Consider the following 13,162-nt stretch of genomic DNA (forward strand, 5'->3'; position numbering starts at 1 on the left):
TGGGTCCTTTGCTTCTGAGATAGAGAGTTCACTAACCTATCCCACTCCTCAAGGACTTCCTCATTGTTTAATGTATTTTGAGGTACATCATACTCCAAGACATCTGGATTTGATTCCTCACTCTGCAGGGCAGTAACTAACATCTGTTTCTCCAGTTCCCTGTTTCTATTATAATAAGATTTCAGCATATACACATGACATACCCAATACAACTTTTTTTTTCCTATCTGGCATCTTTACCAGGCAGTTTACCTGATTTAACTTTTCATCAATTTGATAGGGACCACTAAATTTGGCTTTGAAGGGATTTTTTACCACTGGTAACAATACTAATATGTCATCCCCACGAGAAAACGTCTGAATTTTAGAGTTTTTAATCTACCAGCTGCTTCATTCCATGCTGTGCCCTCTCTTCAGATGCTGTTTAGCAAACCCACCTCCTGATTTAATCTCTCCCTCACCTCAGATACATAATCCAAGTATAACATCTCCGACTTTGGTCCTGTCAATTTCTCTATAATTAATTTCAAAGGCTCTCTTACTTCATGTCCAAATATTAACTCAAAGGGAGTAAACTCAATTGATTCATTTGGGGCATCTCTAATGGCAAACAATACGAATGGGATACCTTTATCCCAGTCCATCTGGTAATCCTGACATACGCTTTTAACATGGTCTTCGGGGTCTGATGCCACATTTCTAAACTCCCTAGGATTCAGGATGATGCATACTGGATTTAAAGTGCTATATACCTAAACTATCCATAACTGACTTAAACAGCCTTGCAGTTAAATTAGACTCTGGGTAGCCCATAGTGTGAAGAAAGCTGCTAACTCCTCTACCACCCTTTTTGTCTTAATACCCCATAATGGAATTGCCTGCAGAAATCTGGCAGACACGTCCATTATCGCTAGCAAGTACTGGTTCCCACTCTTAGTTTTGGGAAGGGGACCTACACAATCAATCATAATGAGTGTGAAAGGTTCTTTGAATGCAGGAATTGGCAACAGAGGTTCTGGTTTTATTACTGACTGTAGCTTACCTACCATTTGTCAGGAATGATGTGTACGGCAAAAGTTATCCACATCCTTGTGCATTCCAGGCCAATAGAAACGCTTTTGTACCTTTAGCCTGAGTCTTCCTCACACTGAGATGACCTCCTACTGGTAATTCACGTGTTACCCGAACACTTTGTTTGTATGCTACTGGCAACACAATCTGTTGCATTTCTGCCCATTTCTTCTCTGCCCTAACCTGCCTTGGTCTACATTTCTGTCTTAGGATTCTAGCATTAAGATGATAACCCTCAGGAATACATTCTGATTCCTTTTCTGAGTATAAATTAATATATATATAATCTTTTATTGTCTTGTCTTTCTGTTGTAAGTCCTTTAGCTTTTCAGGACTAAACACTTCTGTCTATTCAGGTCTTTCCTGAACCATTACATCAAACAGGGTATCCGCGAATTGAACCTGAACTCCTTCATCTTTCTCTTTAGTTTTTGCTTCGTGCTGTGACTTCTGATCATGCGATCTTGTTACTACACAGTCTGGAAAACTTCCAGGGTATTTTTCTTTTAACTCCTCAGTTCCCTGATCTTCTTTTGGCTTCTCCATAACAAGGGGCGTCACTCCCACATTGGATGCTGCTAAATTGTTCCCAAGAACAAACTGCATTCCTGGAACTAACACTCTGTCAATCACTCTCACTGTTACTTCCCCAGTCTTGATTTGGCATTCCATCCTGATTTTACATAAGGGAACGCTAAATTTCTGTCCATCTGCCCCACAAATTTCCACTCTCTCAGGTAACAGGTCAGAAAGAGTGCAAATATGTTCATCTCTGACTATTAGAGACTGATTAGATCCAGTATCTCTCAAAATTATAACTTCTTTCCTTTCTCCCCTGTTCTTTCTGAGTAAACTTTACCCACAGTGTTGAAGTCTTTATAGAGATCAGGCACTAACTCAATACCCAGCCCCGGCTAGGCTGTGCACTCTCCTGCAGCTCCTCAACTTTTCTTGAGGTTTCCTTTACTGCTTTCACGAATGCCACTGGCTTAGTGTCTTTTACCACATCTTTTCTCACAGCGCCTTTCTTTAACCATCAACACTGTGACTTGACATGTCCCACTTTCTGGCAGTGAAAACACCTTGCTGCAGTGCTCTTCTTAAACCATCAGCTCTATAATTTTCTGTGTCCCACTCCATTACAGTGAAAACACCTGCAGCCTTTCACCTCCTTTCCACCCTCTTGGGCTTCTTTTTTAACCTGTGGTAAACCAGTTACCAGTGTGCTCTACTCTTTGTTTTGTAGTTGAGGATCCCCCTTTCTCCCAATTTCTATCCCTCACAGGATGAAATTCTCGCCGGAAGCTAAACTTTGCCTTACGCACCAGTGCACATTCATCTGCCATCTCTGCCACTCTTCTTAATTCTTGAACTTTCTGTTCATCCACATGAATTCTTATCATCACCGGAAGTGAGTTTTTAAACTCCTCCAGCAGATTAATCTCTCTTAGAGCCTCATAGGTCTTTTCTATTTTTAAGGCCCGCACCCATCTATCAAAATTACTATGTTTCATTCTTTTGAACTGAACAGAAGTCTGACCTGGTTCCTTCTTTATCTTTCTGAACTGTTGTCGATAATAATTATACTAATACCAATTAATAAGCACCCAAAATAGCCTTTTTGACATCTGTACAATCTCTTGACCCCTCATCTGACAGCGCGGCAAACACCTCACTAGCTTAGTCTGAACTAGCATTACCCACAAGTCCTTGGACCACTCCGTCTGCCTAGCCAATTTTTCAAATGAAATAAAGAAGGCTTTGACATCTTTCTCAACAAAATGTGGCAATGTTTTAACATATTTGTACACATCATTACTTTCTCTCTTCATCTCCATCCAGTTAACTTGACTTTCCTGATTAATTGACAACTTCTGAAGTTTAAATTCTCTGTCTTTATCTTGCTCTCTCTTCCCTCTCTCTTTGCTCAGCTAAGAACCTCCTCTCTTTTCCTTTTCCTGTCTCTCTTTTTCTCTTTCTTCTCTCTCTCCTTTTCTTCTCTCTCTTTCTCTCTCTTTTTCTTTTCTTCTCTGTCTCCCTTTCTCTCCTCTCACTCTTTCTTTTCCCTCTCGCTCTCATGGCCCTTCTTTCCCTTTCTTTATCTTCTAACTCCATTTTCCTCAATTGTAATTTAAGTTTTTCTAACTACTGCACTTGCCTGTTACTCTGACACATCTAAGTGCTTGAGTAACTCCCTTACAATTTCAGCTTTTGTGCCTGGTTAAACCCAATTCTAACTCTTTGATAATTCTAAACATTTGGCCTTCTTCTGTTTTTCCAAACTTTTTTGGCAAATTTAGGAATCACCTTCAAACCCCAGAACTTCATTAGCAATTTTAAGAGCTATTTTTCTAACTTCTAATTTAACCAACCACAAGTAACCAAAATTAAATTGTCTCGCCTACGTTTCATTTAAAGATCTAGGACACTCATCGGCAAGAGTTTAAATAGCTGCTGGGATCTTTTGAACTCCAAATCTGTTCAAATCTGTCCACATCTCAGATTGGATCTGTCTAAACCTGTCCAAATCAGAAACCCAAGCCCCTAAGCTGTTATGACATGGTGGTTAACCCTTCTGCTAATTAAACCAAACACCCAGAAAAGCTCACCCCACCTCATAATCTGTTAAAACAGGAATGACAGAGAACCCCCAAATTCTACTATTTGTAGGAAATAATATCAATTTATTCCTTAACTCTAAAAGTGAATATCAAACAACAAATATTCGCAACTCTAAGCCCCTCCCTTTCTCATAACTGCTTGTTATCTGCCTCCAACTCTAACAATTTACTGTTCCAAGAAAAACACTTAATAAAATTACATCAACTTAATTTCAAAACCACACAGCAGCTGTCATCTCCAATATCCTTCTTCTATCGGCTGAAGATCTCCCTGGGTCATCTTCTGTCTTTTACTGGAAAGATGTTTCATATGAAAAAAAACCTTTGATAGAAAGTGTTTTGATTGGTAGTCTTTCTCACTGGCAGTTACTCTCTGCCTGACTTTCAAAATGCCTGCTTTTTTATATACCCTAAACATTGGATCATCTTATTTTTGAGGTTGGCAAAATCAATAAATTCAAACTCGATTGGGTTTTAGTATCCTGGGGCATAATTTAAATTGATTGGCTAAATTTGAGTTGTTGTCAAAACAGCAACCAACTCGGGTATCTATGTCATAGCCGAATGTTACATATTTTCAATTTTCCAGTACACTCTGAGACTGCTAGTTACTCATATGACAGGTGCTTGTACGATCTCAGTACAAAACAGCATTCACTCTCTCTGAAAGGTATAGTGCGCACATTCAACTTCAGAAAAATGTTACCCCTCAGACTCCAATGCTCCAGAGAAAAAAAAAATCCCAGTCTATTCAACCTCCCCCTATAATTCAAACCCAGCTGCATCCTTGTACATCTTTTCTGAACCCTTTTAAGTTGAACAATGTCGTTCTGGAGACCAGAACTGAATGCAGTATTCTAAAAGTGGCCTAACCAATCTCGTGTACACCTGCAACATGGCATCTCAATGCCTGTACTCAATGCACTGACCAATGAAGGCAATTGTCCCAAATGCTTTCTTCACCACCCTATCTACTGTGAATCCAAGATGGCAGACAGGAGCAACAATTACTGTTTTATGCGCTGTTGCAATTGTTTTGGAACTTTGGGGAAAAAAAAGCAAACAACAGCACTTTAAAACGCAGGAAGACACAAATGCAGCAACCACACGATCAGTGAGAGAGAGACAGAAAAACTTAAAGTGCTGTCTGACACAGCAGTGAATCTGCAGTTACTGCCTTTGCTGTTTGAGTTCTTTATCCCGAGACATCAAAGTACATCTAGGAAAAATTAACAAACAGCAAAATTCACAGCTGACCTTGGAGGAGGCTGTGTGGGAAAGCTCACAGATGGGAACAGGTAAGTGCATAGTTTTAAGTGTAGCCTTGCTGTAAATCTATAATAGTGAGTAAAAGGTTCTTTCTTGATTATGTTTTATTGAGATCTGCCTCTTGATTAAATTTTGAAAATATGTGTCATAAGTACTAAGTTAGCCTGGAGCACGGTTTCATAAAGCAAAACGACGGTGCTATTTTCTGGGTCATAGCTTGAGAAGGAGCAAAGATGGCCTTCAGTAGAGTGATATGCTCTTCTTGTTGGATGTGGGACGTTAGGGAGGGTTTCTGTTACAGAGGATTATGTCTGCAGTATGTGCGTTTGGTTGCAAATCCTATCAGATCGCGTGGATCGGTTGGAGAGGCAGTTAGAGGTAATAAGGAATTTGCAGGAGCTGGGGTGGCAGGGAGAACAGCCACAGAAACAGTCAGGTAGATGGGTTAACTCCAGGTAAGGTAGGAGAGGTAGGCAGGTGGAGCAGGAGTCTTCTGTGGCTATCCTCATCTCAAACAAGTATGCTGTTTTGGAAAATGTAGGGGGTGATGGACTCTCAGGGGAATGTAGCAGGAACAGCCAAGTTTCTGGTACCGAGACTGGCTCTAATGTAATGAGGGGTACATCAGGTTCCAAGTGACAGGGGACTTTCTAGTCCGAGGCACAGACAGACGTTTCTGTGGCCAGCAGCTAAATATTCAGAATGGTGTGTTCCCCTCCCTGGTGCCAGGATCAAGGGTATCTCAGAGACAGTGCAGAATGTTCTCAAAGGGGAGAGGGCCCAGCAGGACGTCATTGTACATGTTGGAACTAATGAAGTAGGAAGGGAAAAGGATGAAATTCTGAATGGAGAATATAGAAAGTTAGGCAGGAATTTTAAAAAGAGGTCCTTGAGAGTAGCAATATCTGGATTATTCCCTGTGCTGTGAGCTAGTGAGGGTAGGAATAGGAGGATAGAGCAGATCAATGTGTGGCTAAGGACCTGGTGCAGGGAGAAGGATTCACATTTTTGGATCATTGCAATCTCTTCTGAGGTAGAAGTGAACTGTACAAGAAGGACAGATTGCACCCAAATTGGAAGGGGACAAATACACTGGCAGGGAGAATTGCTCGAGCTGCTCAGGAGGATTTAACCTAGTAAGGTGATGGGCTGGGACCCAGGGAGGTAGTGATGAAAGAGATCAGTCTCAGATTGGTACAGTTGGGAAAAGGAGAATCAAACAGTCAGGGCAGGCAGGGACAAAGCAGAGAACAAGGTAGGACTGATAAATTAAACTGCATTTATTTCAATGCAAGAGGCCTAACAGGGAAGGCAGATGAACTCAGGGCATGGTTAGGAACATGGGACTGGGATATCATTGCAATTACTGAAACATGGCTCAGGGATGGATAGGACTAGCAACTTAATGTTCCAGGATACGAATGCTACAGGAAGGATAGAAAGGGAGGCAAGAGAGGAGGGGCAGTGGCTTTTTTGATAAGGGATAGTGTTACAGCTGTACTGAAGGAGGATATTACTAGAAATACAACCAGGGAAGTTATTTGGGTAGAACTGAGAAATAAGAAAGGGATGATAACCTTATTGGGATTGTATTAGAGATCCCCTAATAGTCAGAGGGAAATTGAGAAACAAATTGGTAAGGAGATCTCAGCTACCTGTAAGAATAATAGGGTGGGTATGGTAGGAGATTTTAACTTTCCAAACATAGACTGGGACTGCCATAGTGTCAAGGGTTTAGATGGAGAGGAATTTGTTAAATGTGTACAAGACGACTTTCTGAGTCAGTATGTGGATGTACCTAATGGAGAAGGTGCAAAACTTGACCTACTCTTGGGGAATAAGGCAGGGCAGATGACTGAGGTGTCAGTGGGGGAGCACTTTGGGGCCAACAACCATAATTGTATTAGTTTTAAAATAGTGATGGAAAAGGATAGACCAGATATAAAAGTTGAAGATCTAAATTGGAGAACGGCCAATTTTGATGGTATTAGGCAAGAACCTTCAAAAGCTGATTGGGGGCAGATGTTCGCAGGCAAAGGGACGGCTAGAAAATGGGAAGCCTTCAGAAATGTGATAACGAGAGTCCATAAACAGTATATTCCTGTTCGGGTGAAAGGGAAGGCTGGTCGGTATAGGGAATGCTGGATGACTAAAGAAATTGATGGTTTGGTTAAGAAAAAGAAGGAAGCATATGTCAGGAATAGACAGCAGAGAATGAATCCTTAGAAGAGTATAAAGGCAGCAGGAGTATACTTAAGAGGGAAATCAGGAGGGCAAAAAGGGGACATGAGATAGCTTTGGCAAATAGAGTGAAGGACAATCCAAAGGCTGTTACAAACACATTAAGGACAAAAGGGTAACTAGGGAGAGAATAGGGCCCCTCAAAGATCAGAAAGGCAGCCTTTGTGTGGAGCTGGGGGAGATACTAAATGAGTATTTTGCATCAGTGTTTACTGTGGAGAAGGACATGGTAGATATCGAATGTAGGGAAATAGATGGTGACAACTTGCAAAATGTCCATGTTACAAAGGAGGAGGTGATGGATGTCTCAAAATGCATAAAGGTGGATAAATCCCCAGGACCTGATCAGGTGTACCCTCGAACTCTGTGGGAGCTAGGGAAATGACTGCTGGGCCCCTTGCTGAGATATTTGGATCAGGTGAGGTGCCAGAAGACTGGAGGTTGGCTAATGTGGTACCATTCTTTAAGAAAGGTGGTAAGGACAAGCCAGGGAACTATAGATTGGTGAGTCTGGCATTAGTGGTGGGCAAGTTGTTGGAGGGAATCCTGAGGAACAGGATGTACATGTATTTGGAAAGGCAAGGACTGATTAGGGATAGTCAACATGGCTTTGTGCGTGGGCAATCATGTCTTACAAACTTGATTGAGTTTTTTGAAGAAGTGACAAACAAGATTGATGAGGGCAGAGCGGTGGATGTGATCTATAGTAAGGTGTTCGAAAAGGTTCCCCATTGGACACTGGTGAGCAAGGTTTGATCTCATGGAATATAGAGAGAACTAGCCATTTGGATAATGAACTAGCTCAAAAGTAGAAGACAGAGGCTGATGGTGGAGCGTTGTTTTTCACAGTCATTTATATAAATGATTTGGATGTGAACTTAGGAGATATAGTTAGTAAGTTTGCAGATGACACCAAAATTGGAAGAACAGTGGACAGCGAAGAAAGTTACCTCAGATTACAACAGGATCTTGATCAGATGGGTCAATGGGCTGAGACGTGGCAGATGGAGTTTAATTTAGATAAATGTGAGGTGCTGCATTTTGGGAAAGCAAATCTTAGCAGGACTTATACACTTAATGGTAAGATCCTAGGGAGTATTGCTGAACAAAGAGACCATGGAGTGCAGGTTCATAGCTCCTTTAATTGGATAGATAGGATAATGAAGAAGGCATTTGGTATGCTTTCCTTTATTGGTCAGATTATTGAGTACAAGAGTTGGGAGGTCATGTTGTGGCTGTACAGGACATTGGTTCGGCCACTTTTGGAATATTGCATGCAATTCTGGTCTCCATCTATTGGAAGGATGTTGTGAAACTTGAAAGAGTTCAGAAGAGATTTACAAGGATGTTGCCCTGGTTGGAAGATTTGAGTGTTAGGGAGACGTTGAATAGGCTAAGGCTGTTTTCCTGGATCGGTGGAGGCTGAGGGAGTGACCTTACAGAGGTTTATGAAATCATGAAGAGCATGGTTAGGATAAATAGACAAAGACTTTCCCCTGGGGTGGGGGAGTCCAGAACTAGAGGGCATAGGTTTAGGGTGAAATGGGAAAAATTTAAAAGGGACCTAAGGGACAACTTTTTCACACAGAGGGGGGTGCGTGTATGAAGTGAGCTGCCAGAGGAAGTGGTAGAGGGTGGTACAATCGCAACATTTAAAAGACATCTGGATGGGTACGTGAATAGGAAGGGTTCAGAGAGATATGTTGCCAAATGCTGGCAAATGGGGCGAGATTAAGTTAGGATAGCTGGTCAGCATGGATAAGCTGGACCAAAGGGTCTGTTTCCTTGCTGTACATCTCCATGACTTAATGGTTCTATGACTCCATTTTCAAGGACCTATATATCTACACCTCTCAGTCTCTTTGTTTGGCAACACTTTCCAGGGCCCTACCATTAACTCTATAAGTCCTGCCTGATTTTCCTTACTAAAATGCAGCACCTCACATTCATCTAAATTAAACTCCATCTGCCACTCTTCAGCCCATTGGCCCATCTGATCAAGGTCCCCTTGTACTCTGTGATAACCTTCCTTGCTTCCTCCACACCACCAATTTGATGTCATCTGCAAACTTACTAAGCGCATCTACTATATTCGCATGTAAATCATGCATAAAAATACAACAAGCAGTGGACCCAGCACTGATCCTTACAGCACACTGCTGGTCACAGGTGTCCAGTCTAAGAAGCAACCCTCCACCACCCTCTGTCTCCTACCTTCAAGCCAAGTTTGTATTCAATTGTCTATGTCATAGAGTCATAGAGTCATAGAGATGTACAGCACAGAAACAGAGGTCTCCTGACTTCCATGTGACTTAACCTTGCTAACAAGTCTACTATGTGGAACCTTGTCTTGCTGAAGTCCATAAAGACAATGTCTATCATTCTGCCTTCATCCACCTTCTTTGTCACTCAATCAAGCTAATGAGACACAATATTTCAGCAAGGGGCCCAGAAATCACTTCCCTGGCTTCCAAAATAGCTCTAGGGTACACCTGAGCAAGTCCCGGAGATTTATCCACCTTTACGTGTTTTAAGATGTCCAGTGCCTCCTCTTCTGTCACGTGGACCCTTTTCAAGATATCACTATTTATTTTCCCCCAAGTTCTCTAGCTTCCATGATCCGCAATACAATATCTGCTGTAGATGGGGAGGGAAGGGGAGCGAACGATAGGTGGATTTGGAGCTCAGAATGAGAGAAAAACGCAGTTGGACAATAAAGGAATGGGTAAAGGTCAGCTGAGGATAATCAATAGCTGCAAATGAGGACCATTAGTAACTGACAATGGCCCATGTGACAATGCGGCCCGGTGTGTGAGGGTTGGATTAAAGATATGAGAGAAGGTGCTCAGGCCGTAAAATGATTGAGCTCAAATATTGAGTCCTGAAGGCTGCAGGGTCCCCAAGTGGAAAATGAGGTGCTGTTCTTCCAGCTTGCACCGAGCTTCACTGGACCACCCACAGAAAGCCTGAGACAGAAACATTGGCCAGAGAACAAGGTGGAGTGTTGAAGTGGCAGGCAACTGGAAGTTCACGGTTATTTCTGCACACAGAAAGTAGGTGTTCGGCAAAGTTGTCGCCTAGTCTGCATTTCACCTCCCCAGTGACAAGGAATCCACATTGTGGGCAATGAATACAGTTGACTAGATTGAGTGAAATGCAGGTAAATGGCTGTTTCGCCTGTGCATGAGGCCTTGGAGAGTGAGGAAGGACGAAGTAAAGGTAGGTGTTACACCTACTGCAATTGCATAGGAAAGTACTGTGGGAGGGTGAGGGGAGGTGTTGGGAGTAGTGGAGATCTGAGCAGAACATGGCAACATCATCCACGTTCAAGAAGGTTTTAACGTGAGTGCCTCCGCTGCCTGGGATTATTGTCCCTCTTACCCCCACCTTCCTCCTGTTACATTTGGCATATGATTCGATACAGCTCACAAGCGAGAGGTGGACAGGAGGGCAGCCCTGCAGATTGGATCAGAAAGCTTCCAAATTTCCACTATCCAGTGAAGCTGTGCCTCGAGCATTTGTGGAGAATATTTATGTCCAATGACAGATTATCTCCCCAAAACAGATTTTGAAGAGTCAATCCTTCATGCGAGTGTGAAATAGTCTGTCAAAGGGCTTCTCTTGGTCTACGCTGGTGAGCCAGATATCCAATCCCTGTCCTGCACTTGGGCAATCGCATTCCTGAGTAACAGTTGAGAACAGTCAGGTTTGATCAGGGAAGGATCACCAACTCCAGGACAGACTTGAGCTTGTCTTTGGTCAGAGCTCTGTTATCCACATTCAGCAGTAAGGTGTTTGACTGATGTTTAATTCCCTCCCCCTCCCGCGAGGAGGGTGGTGCCTTACCTTATGAATTAGGACGTTTTGCCATCCAGAACCAGAGTCTCAATATATCTCCAGCAGTTCCCGGGGCGCTGTGCCATTCGCACAGAGTCGAACATTACCCGACTACTAGCTGTGGCTTCTGAGAGTGTCACCACCCAAAGTACACAAGGTCTTCATTCAGCTTGTCCAAAACAGGAGATTTATTCACCCTCTCCTGTGTCTCTGTATTCTGACAGATTACAGAAATGACTGGGAGGCCATTTTCTCTCTCGTGTTCACATGATAAAGTGTGGAGGAAAACGATTTGCTAATTGTTGGTATATCAGCGCTCTGACAACTTCGCAGAATTGTTATGCTGCAAAAGGAGGCCATTTGGCCCATCATACCTGTGGCAGCTAGCAAACGGAGAGTGAGAAGATGGGGGTGAGGTGTGGAATGGGCTGGTTAGAGATTCGCTGGAGATCAGAGAGAAAGTCAGCAACTGGCCACGTGGAACGTGTGCTGGTTCATGAGCCAACCAGAGAGATAAGGCTTCTCCCTATCACCCCATATCTGCCTACACCTCCTCCTCCATAATGCCAGGGTCACTCACCCACCTACTGGCCTCTGCACATGCCCAATGCTTACCTTCCAGCAACTAGGGCAGCACAATGGCTCAATGGCTGGCACTGCTGCCTCACAGCAGCATGGACCCAGATTCAATTCCAGCCTCCAGCGACTGTGTGGAGTTTGCACATTCTCCCCATGTCTGGATGGGTTTCCTCTGGGTGCTCCGGTTTCCTCCCACAGTCCAAAGATGTACAGGTCGGGTGAATTGGCCATGCTAAATTCTCCATAGTGTTTGGTGCATCATTTGGAGGGAAATGGGTCTGGCTGGGTTACTCTTCAGAGGGTCAGTGTGGACTGGTTTGGTCAAGTGGCCTGTTCCCACACTGTAGGGATCCTAATTTAATCAACAGCTCCTGCCCATTGCTCACCTGTCAGTCCCCATCCCCCCGCCCATTGCTCACCTGTCAGTCCCCACCCCATTGCCCATTGCTCACCTGTCAGTCCCCACCCCCTGCCCACTGCTCACCTGTCAGTCCCCACCCCCCTGCCCATTGCTTACCTGTCAGTCCCCACCGTCCACTCATTGCTCACCTGTCAGTCCCCACCCCCCTGCCCATTGCTCACCTGTCAGTCCCCACCCCCCTGCCCATTGCTCACCTGTCAGTCCCCACCCCCCTGCCCATTGCTCACCTGTCAGTCCCCACCGTCCACTCATTGCTCACCTGTCAGTCCTCACCCCCCTGCCCATTGCTCACCTGTCAGTCCCCATCCCCCTGCCCATTGCTCACCTGTCAGTCCCCACCCCCCTGTCCATTGCTCACCTGTCAGTCCTCACCCCCCTGCCCATTGCTCACCTGTCAGTCCTCACCCCACTGCCCATTGCTCACCTGTCAGTCCCCAAACCCATGCCCATTGCTCACCTGTCAGTCCCCAAACCCATGCCCATTGCTCACCTGTCAGTCCTCACCCCATTGCCCATTGCTCACCTGTCGGACCCCACCCCCCTGCCCATTGCTCACCTGTCAGTCCCCACCCCCCTGCCCATTGCTCACCTGTCGGACCCCACCCCCCTGCCCATTGCTCACCTGTCAGTCCACACCCCCCCTGCCCATTGCTCACCAGTCAGTCCACACACCCCCTGCCCATTGCTCACCTGTCAGACCCCATCCCCCCGCCCATTGCTCACCTGTCAGTCCCCACTCCCCCTGCCCATTGCTCACCTGTCAGTCCCCAACCCCCTGCCCATTGCTCACCTGTCAGTCCCCATCCCCCCGCCCATTGCTCACCTGTCGGTCCCCATCCCCCTGCCCATTGCTCACCTGTCAGTCCCCATCCCCCCGCCCATTGCTCACCTGTCAGACCCCATCCCCCCGCCCATTGCTCACCTGTCAGTCCCCACTCCCCCTGCCCATTGCTCACCTGTCAGTCCCCATCCCCCCGCCCATTGCTCACCTGTCAGTCCCCACCCCCTGCCCATTGCTCACCTGTCAGTCCCCAAACCCCTGCCAATTGCTCACCTGTCAGTCCCCAAACCCCTGCCAATTGCTCACCTGTCAGTCCCCATCCCCCTGCCCATTGCTCACCTC

Source organism: Chiloscyllium punctatum, chromosome 29 (assembly GCF_047496795.1).
Source record: "Chiloscyllium punctatum isolate Juve2018m chromosome 29, sChiPun1.3, whole genome shotgun sequence".
NCBI classification, from domain to species: Eukaryota; Metazoa; Chordata; class Chondrichthyes; order Orectolobiformes; family Hemiscylliidae; genus Chiloscyllium; species Chiloscyllium punctatum.